This window comes from Anastrepha ludens, chromosome 6 (assembly GCF_028408465.1).
Source record: "Anastrepha ludens isolate Willacy chromosome 6, idAnaLude1.1, whole genome shotgun sequence".
Classification (NCBI taxonomy): domain Eukaryota; kingdom Metazoa; phylum Arthropoda; class Insecta; order Diptera; family Tephritidae; genus Anastrepha; species Anastrepha ludens.
The window spans coordinates 101,573,649-101,592,836 of NC_071502.1; the positions used below are offsets into that span (position 1 = coordinate 101,573,649).

At 35.9% G+C, this 19,188-nt stretch overlaps 1 protein-coding gene and 1 long non-coding RNA gene across 2 annotated transcripts in view; one reads left to right on the forward strand and one right to left on the reverse strand.

The window, feature by feature from the left end:
• The window catches only part of LOC128865759 (serum response factor homolog), a 69,438-nt gene that overhangs the window by 17,132 nt on the left and 33,118 nt on the right, over positions 1-19,188 (forward strand). The gene's annotated exons all lie outside the window — the stretch shown is intronic.
• LOC128865760 (uncharacterized) overlaps positions 10,757-19,188 on the reverse strand; it is a 30,098-nt gene continuing 21,666 nt past the window's right edge. The window contains exon 2 of the long non-coding RNA XR_008454894.1: positions 10,757-12,383. This is a non-coding gene — a long non-coding RNA (uncharacterized LOC128865760). The remainder of the gene's footprint in view (positions 12,384-19,188) is intronic.

A 19,188-nucleotide genomic window follows, 5' to 3' on the forward strand; every position in this document is an offset into this window, starting at 1 on the left:
TTTTTTTTTTTCAAGTAGCAACACAATTTTTTTATATTTGTGATTCTAAACCCTATTTTTTGAAAATTGGAAAATATTATTTTCTATATTTTTGGTTCTAAAAACTATTTTTTGAAAATAGTAAACCATTTTTTTATACTTGTGGTTCTAAAAATTATTTTTTGAAAATTGGAAAACATTATTTTCTATATTTTTGGTTCTAAAAACTATTTTTTGAAAACAGTAACACATTTGTTCAGTTTTTTAGTTCTACAATCTATTTTTGAAAATAGTAGCAAATTATTTTCTATATTTTTAGTTCTAGAAACTCTTTTTTTTAAATAGTTCACATTTTTTTCTATATTTTTAATTCTAAAAACACGTTTTTGAAAATATTTCAAATGTTTTTCTATATTTTTAGTTCTAAAAAGTCTTTTTTTAAAATAGTTTAAATTTTTTCCATATTTTTAGTTCCAACATGTTTTTTTTTTTGAAAATATATTAGTAACACAGTTTTTTCCATATTTTTAGTTCTAATAACAATCTTTTGATAATAGTTACACATTTTTTTCTATATTTTTAGTTATAAAAACCATTTTTGATAATAGTAACATTTTTTTCGATACTTTCAGTGCTAAAAGCTCTTTTATGAAAATAATTCAAATTTTTTTCTATATTTTTAGTTCTAAGAAGTCTTTTTTGAAAATAGTTCACATTTTTTCCATATTTTTAGTTCTCAAATTTTTTTTTCAAATTGTAACACAGTTTTTCCCATATTTTTAGTTCTAAAAACAATTTTTGAAAATAGGTATACATTTTTTCTATATATTTAGTTATAAAAACCATTTTTGGATAATAGTACAATTTTTTTAAAATTTTTTTCAATATTTTCTGGGCTAAAAGCTCTTTTTTGAAAATAGTTACACATTTTTTCTATATTTTTGGTTCTAAAAACTATTTTTTTGTTTGTTCGGTGAAGTCATGCAAGTAATAAAATGAAAACAAAATTTAAATGAAATAAATTTGTTGAGTTGTGATTTTTGCGTTTAATATTTTTATTTAATATTTAAAGAAAAAATTGAAACTTTGTTTAATAATTAAAAAAATATAACTAAATAATTACAAATAAATAAAATTTAAAAAACTGGCAATAAAGACAAAAAATAAAATCTTAAAGTTCTTAGGAATACTAACTTGCATCAAAATGTTAAATTCGCTCTTTTCAATATTTTCAAACATTTTTACATTAAACATAAATATAAATAATTTTATTTTGTATTTAATGCCAAAATTTGTTTCTAACTTTTCAAAAAATTTTCTTAATATTTAACAAATTTTTTTGTTTAACTTTTAACTATAATTAAAAAAAAATTATGAACCTCAAGTCAAAAACAAAATCAAAACGAGATAGTTTTCCAAATAAAAAATATTTAAATAAATTTCAATTCCAAAAATGTTTTTTTTATCAATAAAGCAATGAAGTTAATACAGAAAATAAAAAAATTTATGCATTTCAATCTGCGCTGAAATATAAAAAATACGTATTTTTTCGCCTGAAAATCATTTTAAAAAATTTTAAGATTCCGTGCAACTCGAAAAAGCAGAAACGTTTTTATTCACCTGTAATTTTGCCTTCAAGTTCCTTTAACACTGCAAACGCATGTATTTATGCACATAAAATTGCTTCATCGAATAAAAAAACTTCCATATTCTCCAACCATTACACGACATTTAAGAAAATCGCTATATTTTCCATTATTTTAATGCTTAGCACATTTAATGTAGAAATTTTTTAGATTTATTTATCATTTAATTGCAGTTTTAATTTTTACAAACAAACAAAGCGAAAAAAACACACATATATACTTTTATTTATTTCTGTCGAACAGAAAGTAAAAGCGTAGTTAAAACCTATTTTATTTGTATAAATAAAAAAATATATAATTTTAAGTGTAGCAAATGCAAAAAAAAAAAATACAATCAATTAATCGGCTCCCAATTTATTTTTAAAATAATATATTAAAAAAAAAATAGAAACTCCTTTACACATTAAAAATCAAAAATCAAATAACCGCTGTAATTATTAAAAAATAAATATTATACAAAATTATTGTAATGTTAGTGAATTTTGTAACTCTTAAAAAGAGAACTGTTTGCTTTATTTGTTGAAAAAAGTGCTGGAAAGTGTGTGTGGCGGTTAAAAAAAATTTAATTAAAAAAGGGAAATTAATAACTTAATTAAATTAATTATTCAAATTAGCTTAGACCAGCGAGAATATATATATAATGAAACAACAAAGAATTTATTCACCTTACTTCAAAACTACTTCAATGCGCAAAAGGAACAGCAGCGGCTTTGTTCCTCAGCATTGAGCTTTTACAATATATTCGATAGTTATCATTGTGCTTCTAGAACTATGGGTAGATTTCGCCTATGCGAGATTAATGCTTTTGCCTACCAGATCAAGCTATCTTCTGCATATACATCTTTCGGAAAGCTAATTAAAAGAAAAAACCTATTTGTTTCGTTAAATAATTCCTTTATGGATTGACTATGAATGAAAAGGAGGTTTGCACTTCGGCCTTAAGATCTTTTGTTACTAACTGGCTACTCCAACTGTAAATCGGACGCAGAATATCTTGTTTGTTTTTAATTGTGGAAATGGATTTTGTCTTTGCGTTGCTCATTCCCATCTCTTACCAAAAGGCGTCTAAATGTTGAAAACGCTTTGCTGATGGTGCCAATTAGAAACACTAAACGATGCCAATTCCTTCTCCAATTGGTCTTGTCAATACCGGTGCGTCCGTTCAGCAGATTTTTGTTTCATTTAGTAAGATACAAGATTGCGCAAAATTAATCAACCAATTTGGTTTTTGAAACAATTTTTTTTTTGCTACAAAATGATTTTGAGTGGTGAAAATTTTTCTTTTGACCTTTACGCGCTTCATTGCTTGCCTGTTAGTAAGCTCGCAAGCGTCAGTTTGTAGTTCACAAGTGTTAAATATGGTTGATGTACGACGCCATTTGCAATAATTATACATTTTCGGTTAGAGTGAATAATTTTGCGCCACTTTGTATATGAATCCGTAATAAACTTTTAAACGATTTGCCAATTTGGCTTTTGTTTTCTTGAAGCTCATTTCGATTTCCAGTGTCATTAATTTTTCTTTATTAAATCTTTACCGTTTCTTGGTGTCATGTAGGTTTGAAGTAACATATATTTTTAGTTCCGATTCTCATAAATAAGAACTTTTTCCTTTTGAACTCCTAGACCTATCGAGTTGGCATTTTAACCAGCGGAAACTTTTGAAGCCCCTTTCTGAAAAAGCTGTTGAGTTTTCCAGCCTTTCAGGGTTTGCAGGAATTTCTTGAAAAAAAGAAATCCAATGTCCAAGTAATTCAAAATGGCTTGCAACTTTTTCAGTTCTTTGAAAAAAAAAAAATGGACTGATCTCTTCTTTTATCGCTTATTTCGTCATTCTTTCTTCGCAATTAGTTAAAATAAAAATAAAATGGTGCTTACAACCCTGTCAAGCTTAAGATAAACTTCTTCAACCAATTTGTATCGGGTGTTTCAATACGAACATACAAATTTCGTATTTAAATAAAGCACGGAATAATTGAAATACGTGCAAAAATGCATTCTAAGAGTAGTAGGCATGTTTGCCGCCACTCTTCCGCACATATTGAGCTCTGCAATTTCGACTGTGATATGGTTCCTAATACCATTTACCACCCTAGTTTGGGTCTTTCAAATGATCGGGGGATTTGAGATCTTCACTTGAATTGATCATATAAGGATGTAGATAAAGATCTTTAGACAAAATTCGCTTCTATGTTGGCTGCGATATTGCCAATACCTGTGAAAGGCTTGCGAATGGAGTTGGCGATCTTAAAGTAGCGACCAACGACTCAGAAGCACTTTCGTGAACATCACCTTGATACAAATGTAAATTGTGAATTACCTTTTCACGTTGCCAGATCGTTCTACATTCTTATTTAAACACAAAATGGTTGTGGCCGTATTGGAAAACACTTTGCTTTATATAGATTATGCATATATTATATATATTTTTAAAGCAAAAGGATTTTTAATGGTAGAAATGCATTTGGAAGTTGGCCATGTTCCAAGTGGGGTTGCGCGCTACGACTCTGAGATACTTTTACTCTGAGATACCTGCAACTTTTGTTACGATTTTGCGGATGTCTCAAAGAAACCTTTTATTGCTTAATTAATTACTTTTATTGTTTTAACTCTGATGAGCTATTTCAACTAATTTTTCATCTTCGTGTTTCGAAGCGTTTATGTGGGGGATTAAGTGTATATAGATAAAAGTACAGGGTGTTCCATCTATTAAATGTTTGGAATTTAATTTAATTCGGCTATGAATAAAAGACGCATGAATTTTTTTTAATACATTTTTAATTAATGGAAAGCTGCTTTCTAAACGTGAAACACACAGCAGTAGCTCATTCTACCAATCCAATTTTAGTGCATATTCACTAGTGTCAGCAGCTCTTGAATAGTATCTGGATGCTTGATGTAACACTTATCCTTACCATTTGACGGAGCTAAAAATTAGTTGATGGTGCCAAATCTCAGCTTCTAGGCGGCTAATTGACATTACCGTTTCGGCTATTCGATTTTCGAAATTCGATGCTAATAATTCCCAAATTTGTTCAAGTGAAAAGTGACTCATTTTGTGAATTTCTAATCATGAGAAATTTATTCTGACACATTGCAGATATTATTTTTACTTCCAAATTAAAAAAAAAAATTGATAGTTCAATTCTAAACAGTAGATTCACAGCCCTGTTGAACATACTTTCAATTCTCAGACCGATTTCATATCTTAAAAGTTGCTGCTGATCCATTCTTCTGTTCGTCAATGATTCGGGGCAAACGCTGAACTTGCTAGCGTTGATGAACAAACCAGGTTTTCGGCTTTGTAAATTCATTCATAATACGACACATGCCTACATGTATGCATACATACATACATTTGAAGTTATGCATACCTTTTTTGTTGCTTTTTTTTGTAACTAAATATGCGTATTAAAATGCATATTGCGTTGTCGCTTCCGCTTCTCATAAAGCCTCTCGCGCACTTGGGCCTACGCAAGTTAAGGAAATATAGCGAAAATAAAAATAAAATGAAATAAAACAACAAAATGTAACATTTATATGCAGCTCCAAAATAATTAAGTTGGTTCAATTAATTTCTATTTTGCGTGGCAGCTTCGCAATTATCGGCTTTCTTAATTCAATAGATCATTTTTGGAGTTTTTATTTATTAAAACAAAAAGTAAAAAAATAGAAAAATTTAATTAAATAAAAATAATAATAAAAAAATATAAGTAAATAAAAAAATAATAGAAATAAATTTGTAAAATAAAAAATAATAATAGAAAAAAATTTATAAAATAAAAAAACAATAAAAAAAAATTTATAAAATAAAAAAATAATAGAAAAAAATTTATAAAATAAAAAAAAAAAATTAAAACAAATAAATAAAACAAACATTGTTTTAAATAAAATGAAAAAATTAAAGAAAGAAATACATTTTTTTTTAAATAAAAGTAAGAAATAAACAACATTTAAAGGCATTTCACGCGCTCGCCATTTTTTCCGCTGATCTTCATTGAGCTTTTCCGCACTTTTCATCATGACACCAAACGAATAATGTCAATGTCAATGTGGCATTAATAAGCGTGGGACACAATGACGTGTGCCATGCCGCCCAAAAGTTTACATATGTACATATATGTGTGTGTGTACATGCAAATATATTTACAACTTATATATATTCAGTGGAATAAGTTGTAGGCAGACAAGCGCATGCGCGCAATCGACATTGCCGATAGCACAAAATATAAGCAACACAAGCAAATAAAAAACAACAAAACAGAGCAACGTAAGCGGCGTTCAGTAAACCAAACAAAATCTAAATTTTCTACTTTTTCGTGCTTGTTAAGTGTAGTTGCCGCATACATTGGTTAGTTGGTGAGTGCGCTAGTAGGTGTTTTGTACATTTATTTACATCCAGTTTATTTCCAAGCAAAGCAGCTCAGCCAGCAGCCGGCAGAGGGCACGAGTGCGTTTGCTGAGTGCTACTGAGTGATCTTCACCCTGATCTAACGGGTGATCAAATAGCTTTCAAATAAATTGCAGAGATGCTTATGATTTCCATCTTCTTCTTTATTTGCCAATTCGATTCCGAATATAGGCGATCATACAATTTATACAAAATATATTACAATTAAATATCGAATTACAAAAATATTTTACGTTTAATAAAAATTTGTTATAATTTCATGATTAAGTTCTCGATTTCCCGCTGTCTCCAATAAAGTTCCTACATTGCCGATTCCAGTCCAATGTCTTATATTTCTCAGCCAGGATAGTTGTTTTCTGCATATGCCTCGTTTGCCTTCTATTTTTCCTTGCAGGATTAGTTGAAGTACAAGATATTTGTCGTTTCTCATAATATGACCCAAATACGCAGCTTTACTTCATTTTATGGTGGTTAGTAATTGTCGATCATGCTGAATTCTACGCAATACTTCAGCATTTGTTATTCTATCTGTCCAGGGTATTCTTAGAATTCTTCTATATATCCACATTTCAAATGCTTCTATTTTATTCACTTCAGTGGTTTTAATGGTCCATATCTCCATAGCATACAGAAGTATAGACAGCACGTAACATTTAACGAATCGAATTTTTAATTTAATATTGATGACTTTCATACAGCTGCTAAAATGTTCCGTATACATGCAGTTTGCCCATTCATCATGCTTCGTATGAAAATGATTAAAATAATGTTGTCGCAGCGCTGGCTAAGCTCATAGTAACCACTTCCATATGATTCCTTACCCACTTCCGAATGGTCCAGAAAGTTTGCAAGTAAAGAATTGAAAAAAAACGTCGCAATTCTAGCACAGTGTGGAAGTCTTTATTTTATCCTTTACATGCTTCATTCCTCCTCTGTTTGTATACTTCAGCTGTTCAGTTTGCAACAATTATAAAATTTCCGATAGGGTGATTAAATTTGCGCTTGATTTTCACTTTGGAAAGAAGAAATATGAAATAGGGTGATGTGCTGCCACCCCCCCACCTTTATTGTGGGCCGATTTTGCTGAAATCTGGTTCACACTAGGAAACGAAGATTTTGATAAAAAAATAATGATTATTAATATAAATTTTTGATAAAACCTATAATGATTACGGTCGCTGGTTCACACATTGGTTTTACCTAGAAAAATATAATTCGGCTTGAAAACGGCACGTGTCGTATCCGTTACAACAACGAAATTGAAAACCTTATTGGCGGATTAGATGGATTGGTCACATCATAAGAATACCCGACGAAAAAATCCAAGAAAGGGTGTTTACTTTGCGTCCAATAGGAAGAAGAAAAAAGAGAGGCCGACCAAGAAAGAAATGGTTTGATGACCTCGAAGCAGACTTAAAAGCGGTTAACGTTCGTAATTGGAAAAATCAGACAAGAGAGAGACTGAATTGGCGAAGGATTGTTGATGAAGCTATGGTCCACCACAGACTGTGAAGCTAAGAGAGAGAGAGAAAAATATAAATCTGAAAGGTGGTAAAGATTAGCGCATTGCATACTCCCCACACAGTGTTTATTTGTTGCTGCCCGCTGCAGGGCACGATTTGAAAATAAGTGCAATTCCTATGAGAAGATGTCGTTACGAAATAGATCATAAAAGGTGAAGGGAGAAATACGGGCAACAAAATATTGGCGGACAATTTAGTATTTCTTTACCGAATCTCTACAATTGATGTTTTGTTTTATTATTTTCTCTTGTGTTTTTCGTTTAAATAACGGTACATTCGTTCAACATAAGAAAAAAATGTATTGCGCCTTTTAGGAAATACTTCAAGCTCTTAAAAAAGTTACAAATGAGCAGATAAAAATACAAAGAAATTACAGCAGCTCGCAGGCCCGACGAGAGGGGGGGGGGATCGGGTACTTTTTCCCCCGGGCCCGGAGTTTTCAGAGGGGCCCGGACTCGAGGCTCACTATAACATAATACGCATTTTGATAAATAAAACAAATTTAAAGGGGCCCGCATCTCATGTAAGTAATTATTGCAAAATGTGCGTCAGGCTTAGCGGAATCAGTTTTGTGCGTGACTACTATTCGGTTGGACCCGATTTCAATTTTTATAGGCAGCAACCATCAAATGGTGGATAAAGCAAAGTTGTGTCTACGTATTGTACAATAGCGGTTGCTTTGCTCCTCGGTAGGCATTTATTTGATAAAAAAAACTTCTCATAAAAACCATTTGCCGACCAAACCAACTTATCACTGCAGTCTCTGCCTTACATATTATTTCTCCTCTCATATCTATTTCTCCTCATTTTTCCATGTTCGATACAGTAGAGCAAGAACTATTCTTCAGGCAGTTTCTCCAAGGCGCGGGACGCTTTCTCTTTCCCCCCTTGCTGGGGGATCTAAGAAGTGTCGGTTCGATTTTTCGAAATTTCGGTTCGAGTTTTGCTTATTATTTCGAGGAGTTGGGCTTGAACGTGAAGGTAGTAATACTGGGAATAGACTTAGACTGTGGTTGAAGCTGCAGGAGCTCACTGAAGTTGCGAAATCCCACGAATATCGAAAAAATCAATTGTCATTGCTTTGAATATCGATTACTCATTCAAGGCTTTTTGGCTCACGGTTAAGTTGAGTTCTTTTGGTACACAGCTTAGCGTTTCCATTCGAAATGTTTTTACGGTTTCCAATATTTTTTGTTTTTTTTTGGCGGTGAGGTTGGGTTAAAAATGCCTTCGCACCAAATAGTAACCGTCGCTACTACGTGGTGATTCCACTAAAAATATCCCTTCTCTTCTTTTGGATTTTTCCCTCCACCCCGGGACTGCTTCCGCATTGCTTCGAGGTAGAGGACAAAGACGGCGTCCTAAGAAGGACACTTACTTACTCACCCTGCGACCAGGGTCGCCTGTTTTGAGAAACCTATGCCAAACCAATAAGTTTGTGTAATTTTCAGTGGTTTTCAAAGTGTCAACGTAAAAAGTTGTGAAATTCTTGTCGATCAAGCGTGAAAATTTTATACATTATTTTGCCGTACTATACCAGTTTTTTCAGAAAAAAAGGATTTCTAAGCGGAATGAAGGATTTTTCTAAACTCATTTTTTTCGGCGCGAGAGGTACTACATACATTAGAAAGAGAGAGCGTTACCTTAAACAGCTGGTGGTGGTTGGCGTATGGCGCAAGTGCAGTTTTCTATAGCTGCGTTAGTCTAGTCAATTCGCGTAATTCAATTTATAATGGCTTCATTTTAGTTTAAAAAAAAGCAAGAATCTTTGCATTAGGGCGTGTGACTCTATATCCATGGGTATTATTGAGCAAAAAGTCTGAAGAAGTGCTTGAATGCTCTAGAAGCCGCCAATTATACAAGGTGAAGTCTAAAATAAACTAGACTGGCGTCATAGAAATTTTTTTGATGACGTCATCTTTTTAATGTGTTAGTGTGTTGGAAGTTACATCCCTAGCTGACTTTCAGTGAAAGCTTGGCGATATTCGGTTCAGTGAAAGCGAAGTTTTTGCGTCTAAAGTGTCAATATGTTTGTGTCATCGGTACAAAAATGAGTTTCGAACGATTTGTAGGCTGCGGCCATGCGCAAAAGACCATATCAGAGGTCACACTCCACAATGGCGAAATAAAAGTTAATCAACTGGCTACATTGTTGTTTCTATCATTCTAATGTGGTCACCCTTTACAAGTTCAGCAGCAGCAGCAGCAGCAGCACCTGTGTCAGTCAGCGGTCGCATCAGTATAATCATTTTAAACCCTGCCACCTACAATGGGTAGCTTGACTAACTTCTGCGCGTCATTGTCAACAATAGTTGAATTGAAAATTATTTATTTTTATTATTATTCTGTTTTTTTTTTTAATTAATATTAAATGCATATCTATCAAATGCCTGCCGCTTGACGCTTTAATCGACCAAATTTGGTTGGGGTTGAACGCAGTAGGTAAATGTAGCTATGTGTGTATGTATGTATGTATAACTGGCAAATGGGTCTAACAGAGCACAGATCGGTGCATATGATCGATCGAGCCGAGTGAATGAGTGAGTGAGCGGTTGAATTTGTCAATGAGTTGGTAAGTGATCATGTCAATAAATTCGTTGTAAATGTGTACGTGTGTGGGCAAGCGCGCATGAGTGCTTGCGTGTGTGTGTGTGTTGGTGAATGGGTTAGTGAATCGCCGCCAACTCGCTCAACAGCTGGCTGTCAAGGTTAAATACTGAACCGCGCGCGCACTGAACGATTTCTTGTAGTGGGTTGACTGTTTTTTTTTTTAATTTTTGTTTTGTTTTTCTTTTCTAAATGCAAAGTGTATAAAACATATACATATATATAACTCATATATATACTCGTATATTATTTCGTTTCTTAATTGTTATATATTTGTTCGCTTACCAACTCATTTACGTCTACTTTAGCTTATACTTACAACAGCTCGTTTAAATTTAAGAGTTCACTCTTTCTGATATTTTTTTTTGCGCGGGTGTGCAATTATGTGTTTCATATGTGCATACATGTGCACAAACATATGTAAAGCTGTGTGGTGCGTGTGGCTGTGCTCTTACCGTGACTACCATAAATGGTGATATTCTTTCATGATTTTTCGGCTGCCACACACAGCCGTTTGCTTCGCGTCCCTTCCCGCGCGCTTAGCAGCATTGCCGACGCCAACTTACCTATGTAATTCAAGAAAAAATCAATTTTCATTCAATGACTTTTATTCACACATACATACAGGCATAGCTTTAATTTTCTTGGCAATTACAAGCCCAATAACAACAGCGAAAATTTTACATTTAGTTCTATGTCTTTTATTATTGTTTTCGCTGTAAATTTTTGCTTGGCACGAAAATATCGACTGTCAATAACTAGCTGCGCATGCGCGACAAACGATCACATCTGTACATACGCGTAAGTGCCTATGCCGCCTAGCAGTTTAACAAAAGTCAACCGCCATTTGTTTTATCTACACGAGAAAGCATTGAACTTCCGCAGCTAATGTACTTGCGGCTAATTCGCGTATCGATTCAAAAACAAACACACACACACGGAACATATGCATATTTCTGTATGTGTACGAAATTTCCAGCGCGCATCTTGGCGGCAAACCTTCAGTTGCGCTCCTCTTTAGGTGTATGTACCCTACCGTTCAGCGCCTCCTGCGCGCGCGCTTACGCCTGGCATCGCTTGCGGTGCGTATTATGCCGAAAGCACAGCACAGCACTCCGCGATGCGCTGCGCCCCCGTCACTGGTATTTCAATGGTTTTCGTTAATTTTGTACGTTTTTAGTTCACCAACTAAACTCTCTACTCCGTTTTCGTTTGTCTCCGCTTCTGTTTGTGTTTGTTGCAGTTGACTATTTGGTGACCACGTGCGCTTTTACATTGGCAGCATTCGTAAATTTAATTGCGTGGCAGCGGTGGCGGTGGCGGCAGCATCCAAAGCATTTGAAAAACAACGGCACGCGTTCGTCGCCGCCACCGCCATCATCACATCCTTTGACTAGGCGCGTACGATTTTTCGGCCACAGCCCACTCTGCCCTCAGGCACAAGCTACATTTTTGTTGCTATTGTTGACTCATCTGCTTGCCAGCGTGCTAGCCACCACTCGCGGTTGATGCAACCGATGCCAATGCCGCCAACAACGAATATTCGAAATGCATTTACTCAGCAACGACAAGAATCTTAGAAAGCATTCCGCATTGTATTCACCTTTGTGCAGTTTTGCGGACGCGTACCACTGAAAAATTTCGTTCCTTTTCGTCGTATAATAAGATTGAAGTCGGCAGTTGGCAGCCAAGGCGGTACCAATTCGCAGTTGCACGTTGCACATTTTACCTGACTGTCCTCTTACCGCTTTACCTTTCGCTTGTTATGCGTCGCTTCAAAGGTAGCGCACTGTAGCGAACTGTGTGTGATGTATGCATGCATGCGCATGTGTGTGTGTGTGAATGTGTGACGCGCTGTGGAGGAGCAACAGCCCAACTTATGCCCTCTTAATTTCAAAAGTCATCCTCCTCGTCGTAGTCGTCCTAGCCGCCTGCTACTGCTGCCATACATTTCCTTTTTCCCCAGCTGCACTCTATACTGATAATATCGCCTAAGCGTACTTTTTGTAATCCAATTGATTGTTTAGTAGTCGCTTCTGGAATTCGGCATTTTTTCTAAAGCTGCTGCTGCTGTCGCTACGGCGCTGGTGGTGAAGATATGAGGAGCAGCACATGCGAGTAGTGTGTTGGTGCCCGAGCTCTGGTTCTGTTATTGAAATCCATTGTAGGCAGTCGGGGCAGTCGTAACGGTGGCGTCTTCTAAGTATGCCTGCGGTTCTGTAAAGAAAACGACAATCGGTTAGCTTTGTCTTTCGAATATTGTGGTAAATATTTGAAGGAATAATGAAAAGATCGTTAAAGTGGAGGAGGTGCCGTTTCGCACAACAGTTTACAGTAAAGGCACAGTGTATTTATTTTGAAGGCATGAGAATGGTTTAGATTTGATGCTCGTATTAGAGAAAAAAGTACATTGGTTTGATACTTTTTGTGAAAACTATAATTAGCGACGCTGGCGAAGATTTGACGCAAATTTGTTAACAGACACTTGGTTTGCATTTTCCAGATCAAATTTATTCATTTGTGTATGTATGGGAGAGCACAAAAGACCCAGTGATCGAAGGCAAACCTCCAATAAATATAATTTAAAATCAAATAAAAAATCTTATTCAATGAAAATTGCTTTTTGATTTTCGTATTTGGGCTGGGTAAAAGCTTTTTCATCACAGAAAAACACTTGGAGCTTTGCCATTGCCTGCCGAGGGAGCGACCGCTATTAGAAACAACTTTTTCTTCATTTTTGGTATTTCACCGAGATTCGAATTCGTTCTCTCTGAATTCCGAATGGTAGTCACCCACCAACCCATTCGGCTACGGCGGCCGAAACGTTAAATAGCTTTGCGGAAACAGAAGAGGGAGGATTCGTGCTTCGTTTGCTCTTCAAACTTGCTGGTCTTTTTAAAACAAAATTGAGAAATCTGTTATAGGCTACGTAGATTACATAAATTACCTCCAGCCAAAAAATTCGTACGTAAATCTATTCACAGAGGGACTAGGTAAAAAAAGTACAGCGAATCGTTCGTTGTAATCAAGAAATGGGCTCCGTGAAAACTTCTATCAAGAATCCTAGTTATTTTCTTCCAGGCTTAAGTAAAAGCTTGGTTGTAACGGTCTCACCTGCAATCCTGTAAGTTTTGTTCCTTTATCCACTTGACAGCCGCCACTAAAATTGTGCCTATGACAGGCGCTGATCCTTTGGTTGATCCATAGATCCACCCTTTACCAGTTGAGCGGTTGATTTGCTACTCCACCAAAAGAGTATTCTAGTATCTTTTAAATTCATAATCCCTTTTTCACCTTCTGCTTGATTAGTGACAGTGACAGCTTTGTCGAGTGATTTGGCGATTTTGGCCGAGTTTACTAAAGCGCGACAATCCTTTTTTTCTCGTGATAGCCAGCGGCAGTTGGAAACTCCAAGTGAAGCCATGCCCTTCTCAACCTGATCTTTCCAACGCAGAGGAGGCCTTTCTCTTCCTCTGCTAGAAAGCCTTTCTCTTCCACCGCTGAATCTTTATTCGCTGCACTATTTCTATGGAGTCGTAAAGCTCATACAGTTCATTGTTGCATCGCCTACGATGCTTGCCGTCACTAACGTGCAAAGGTACAAAAAATCCGCTGAGTCTTTCTCTCAATCTCTCCAAGTGACGCCTCATCAGATGTTGCCATCGTCCAAGTTTTTGCGCCATACGATAGGACGGGCATGATAAGAGCCTTATAAAGTATTAGTTTTGTTCGTCGAGAGAGGACTTTACTACCTAATAATCTCTCCTACGCTTTCATAATCTATCACACTAATTTTGGTGTCTCAAATACAAGCTTCTGAAATTTAAACTACTTATAGATAGAGCGAAATTGAGTTATTGAAACACTCTATACACTGTAGGCCTTTGCTTGCTATCTGACTATTGTACTGGGACCTCTAATCGCAGGTTAGTGATCTGTGGAAGATAATTTTTGTCACTGATTTTGGTTATCCATGCTTCGCGCTTTCTGTCACCTACGAAACGTCTCTGTACTAATTGTGAGCATGCAGACCCAGTATGAAATGATGTGCCTACTTATTTAGAAGGTGCCTTCAGTATCTCTCCGCCAAATTAAATGAAAATATATTCATCCCTACATTTTTACCAAACCTCTTAGGTATTACTTTGAAGAATATAAACGTATTGCTGAAGTTGAATGGTTCATAGCTGTCTTCGATAGAATTTTATGTTTCTATTCCTCCTAAGTAGATCATCTACCGAGACGAGAAAGCGCGATCGAAACATACTAACGCCCAAATAGAATTACAACCTTCCCGTGCACCATTTTCTTCGGTCATAAGTACATTCTGAGAAAAAAGAAGGATTTAAATACCACAGGTGGTATGGTGGACTATAATGCAGGTTGTGTAAAATGTTTGTTTATCATCCTCCATGACCAGTTTGTCCGATCCGGAATTTAATATTAATTTTTGCAGAAAAAATACTGCAAGCTCTCCTAAGCGGTACTTGGAGTCTGCTTTAGCTTCTCTATTAGCTTGCTCCAATTAAAATTTTCTCTCATTCACACACTTTTGAGATTATACGGATGTTGTATGGAAAACTAAAAAAAAATACGCTCTGAGTCTCATACGTGTGGGAGAACAGTGCCAATCATTCTTTAGCTGAAATTGGCACTGCCTACGAATACACGTTCTTTGTAATTTAAGCGCTTTTCTCCAAAATTCTGGAGGTCGAGTAAAAAACTGTAACTGTGGTGTTATATAGTATATGATTGGCGCTTACACCCTTTTTAGGTGATCTACAGTTTTAAGCCGTCTAAGAACGACAGATGTTTTTCTATGAGGAGCTTCTTCATGGCAGAAATACACTCGAAGATTTGCCATTACCTGCCGAGAGTCGCCGTGGTGTTACACAAAAAAAAAACAAAAAAATACTGTGAGGTTTTTGGCTTTTGTAGTTTCGTTCAGTTTTTTACTATTTTTAGACGAGGTCTATCTGTTGTCAATGATAAACAATTCACGAAAAGTTGGTAATATATTAACGACATTCAGTCAAAGCATTTCTTAGAGCTTCCAGAGCAGAGCTAAGTGCTTAGTACCTGAGTGAAATAGTGTATGTTTGCCTAACAGTCGTTCCAGCAAAGCTACTTTTACCTATTGATAAAGCTTTCACACGGAAGTTCGATGATCAAGCTTTCTTTACTAACGGCGTCCAGTACTAACATCTGAAAAACAGCCAAGTGTTTCGTGAAAAGGCCTGACAGGATGGCCGCAAAATTCTTTCTTGGACCGTGCAGGAGTGAACTATGATCACTTATAGGACTAATTACGGACTATAATCCAGGGGACCGACATATGGTCACCATAGGCATCATCGATGATTCACTGTATATATCTCGTTTGAATGATGAGGATAGTACAGATATAGCGTTTGGATGATGATGAGATATTCATTTTCGCTGCCGTTGTGCTCTGCCGATAGTACATTTTTGAGTCGAATATACTGAGAATGGACGAACTACGTTCTTTTTCCTTCGACAAACTGTTTTTTTTTCCTTGATCACTTCTCTCGGGAGCATAGGGCCTCGACAAGGCTCAGCCTTGTGTTGGTTTCGTTAGTCTATTCTGACAAGGTAGGTGATTAGCCTGCCGCTACCAGTCCTAAGTAGTGGGAATGCCCACCTGTCGTTGCTTAGGAACAACGCCTTCTTACTGCTTGGAGCGCCATTTGTGTTTGACATTTTTCTGGCAGAAGGATCACACAGATGGTTGAGGAGTTCGCTAAATTTGGTGTGTCAGCGCTATTACCGCGGCTGCTCGCTTCCTCTTGCTGGCGCCACTGATGCAATGTGTAACTGTGTGCTTTTCTTTGTTTTTGCTTGTTTTAGCAGCTACAATGCGAATAATGCGGTAACTATTGTGTGGGAGTAAGGATGGAAAGGATAAGGTTTTGGGGTTAAGGAATGAGATTGTTCGCGCCTCTCCATTCACTGGCATAATTCGTTCACCATTAGCAAGGCTTGCACTTGATACATTGCACTTGAAACATTGTAAGCTTTTCGATACTTGAACTATCTTGTCTTCTTTGCGTGAGCCACCTCAAACATGGCAATATTTTTAAGTTTTTTTCTCCTGCCACTTCTTATTTTAGAACACTGTGCGCAGCGTTTTTTCCTTTTCTTTGTCTTTTTTTCCATTGATGCTTTTCATGCATACACAGAGATTCATGCAAGCAAACGAATAAATGAATAGTATTTATGCAATTTTGGTTTAAATCTAATTGAACCGAACCTCTGTGCCGACTGCAATCATTATAGAACAATAATGAGAGCTTTCCAACCATTAAACGAGCATTTCAAAGGACATTCACAAGGCATATAACAAACAAATGAACAAGTGTTTATGTGCATGTGTATAGAATGACGGAAGAGGAGGGAGGGGGGTTGCGTGTATCGGTAATGCGAATGGGAGAGTTACAACGATTTTTTCCCAAACTAATAGGCGCTGCGCAGGCGCCTTTTGTCAGCGATTTTCTTAACCATTGTATTGTTCACATTATCATATTCATGTTTTCTTTATTGTTTTATTAGTGCGTCGGATGTATTGCCATACTGTTATACCTGTATATGTATGAGTGTATGTGGGTATAATATGAAGTGGCTTGACTTGCTGCTTGGCCAGCTTTACTTTGTGTGTCTTCAGCTATCAACTCATAAAGCATATTGCTCCTTATGCTACATAGGTGCATATGTACACACGTGTGTATGTATTCGTATATTCATATGTATGTACATATGTTTGTTTGTTTGTTTAGACACATGTTTCTTTGCCATTTTGCATACAATTTTGACTTGGCCAGATATAACCGCAGCAACTAAACCAACCAAAAAATAAATAAAAATAACAACAACAAAAGAAAGAACGATGACACACAGTTAAAAATAAGCACAAATCATAGGTATTCTGTTTCTGATTGCCATTAAGATGTCAAGACGGCTGCGGAGACCTTTTCGATGGAGTTGATGGCGCCGAATCAGCAATTCATTTCTTGGCGGTCTGCAATTATTTGTGAATTAACGTATATTACACTTTACACTGGCTGCTTGGCTGCCTGGCTGACGGATTGGTTGACTGACTGACTATTGCAGCAGCAGAAGCGGCAACAACTACATGCCTTTGTATGTAGGCAGTGCAACAATATTTATTGTAGTACTTATTATGTTACTAGTTGTTGTTGTTGGTGTTGCCTGGTGTTTATTGTTGAGTTATTGTTGCGCATGGGCAGGAGGAGCACGCTTAAAGCGATACCTTTGCACTTTGCAAATCAAATTGTTTGTTTCTCTCCACTTAAATGTGCATACACACCGATTGCATTAAAATCTAAACGGCATTAAGCATACACAGCAACACATATGGTCACTGAAACGGATACGAATACACTCCTGTACTAAATTTTCTTGAGCAATCAACAAATTTGGAGATGATTCCTTGAAAAACGTTTTTATTTGTATTAAACGACAAAACTCACTCTTCGGGTTAGGTTAGGTGCGATCTAAAGCGCTGATCTATAAGTTCACTCGGATTCTCCCTGAACTTACAATGTAAGGAAAAGAGCAAGTTTCTTCGTCCTTCTCGTACTAAGTATGTTTACTTTAATCTGTGCTAATTTGCAAGTGCATCCGCTCGATCTTTCACTGGGATTGAGCCTAGACTATGCGGCTTCTCGAAAAAGTAATATTTATAAAGTAGTTTGGCTCATCTATCCTTTGCCTCCACGAATAGCCTGCTTTCTGCGCTTCTGCATCCACCTGTCGCCTCCAGGAGTCTGCGACTCCCTTAGGGGTTCCAATCCAACGCAACTCTTTTGATGATACTTAGTATTTGATGGTATCAGTATTCACCTCTTTAACTTTCCAGCTTCCACACAGCAACTCTTATTCGGAATTCCGGAACTGTGTAATTCACTCCAGTTCTGCCTTAGTGAGTGCGACAAAAATCAACTTTGTTTTGTCATCACGAAAAAATTTCATATGCACGTGAAGAGAAAAAAGATATATCCAGCTATTAAACATTTTTAGTTTTACTTTTATCCAGAAAAAATATAAATTTTTCATTTATAGGAGAAAAGTTTAAAAAATCTTTTTTACGTTTTTATAAAAGAGCAATAAGCAGGAAGTGGGAAGCAAAAAACCTTTATTTATTTATGTAAATATTAAAATCATAGAAGGAGTATAAGTATTTAAATTTTAGTCTTTTGAATCTTTAAAGTCTTAATGAAAAAATGAAAATCAGTGTCACCTAAAAATGTGACACCTAAAAAAAGTTTTTGGTCTGCAACAAGTGATAGAAATCCCACTTTTTGATCTGCCATGTCCGAGTGAAAGAAATGTGGCGCTCTCAAGCACTGAAGTTCTAATCAGTTATCTGTTTTCATGGAATAGATTATACTACAGACGATTACGGGAAGACTGAAGACTTCATGCCATAAATGACCACTCCCTATACTTATATGATCACTCCCTATACTTAGATATACATATTATATTATATATTGCCTTCTTTGTGAACAATGAGACGAAAGAGCTCCTTGTCTTCATACTTTGACTTTGTCTGAATTAGATTTATGCTTTTTGAAAATAAAAAAAAATTGGAGAAAAAGGAAAAAAAGAAAAATACTATCTAATATCATAAAACTCTCACTTGAGTAAAAGTGAAAATTCAAAGGCGATCGTGCCAATACAATCGCTTAAACAACCTTGCACGAGATCTGCAATAAAGATCGCCTCCTACAGCTTCGATCGTTGGCCTTTTTGTTTGAGAGTAGCTTGCCTTTGTGTTACTACGTTTATGTTTCCCCAGAATAAAGATACCAAATACACGAAAATACAACTATTTTGCCATGAAATTATCAAATCGAACTTCAGGCATTTAAAACTCTCGGGTATATTTTGCATAGGATCTTTTCTCAATTAACCTTATATCGATAAACACATTTTCATTCTCTCGAAAGGTTTTTAAATTATCGAATCGATTGGTGCGCCC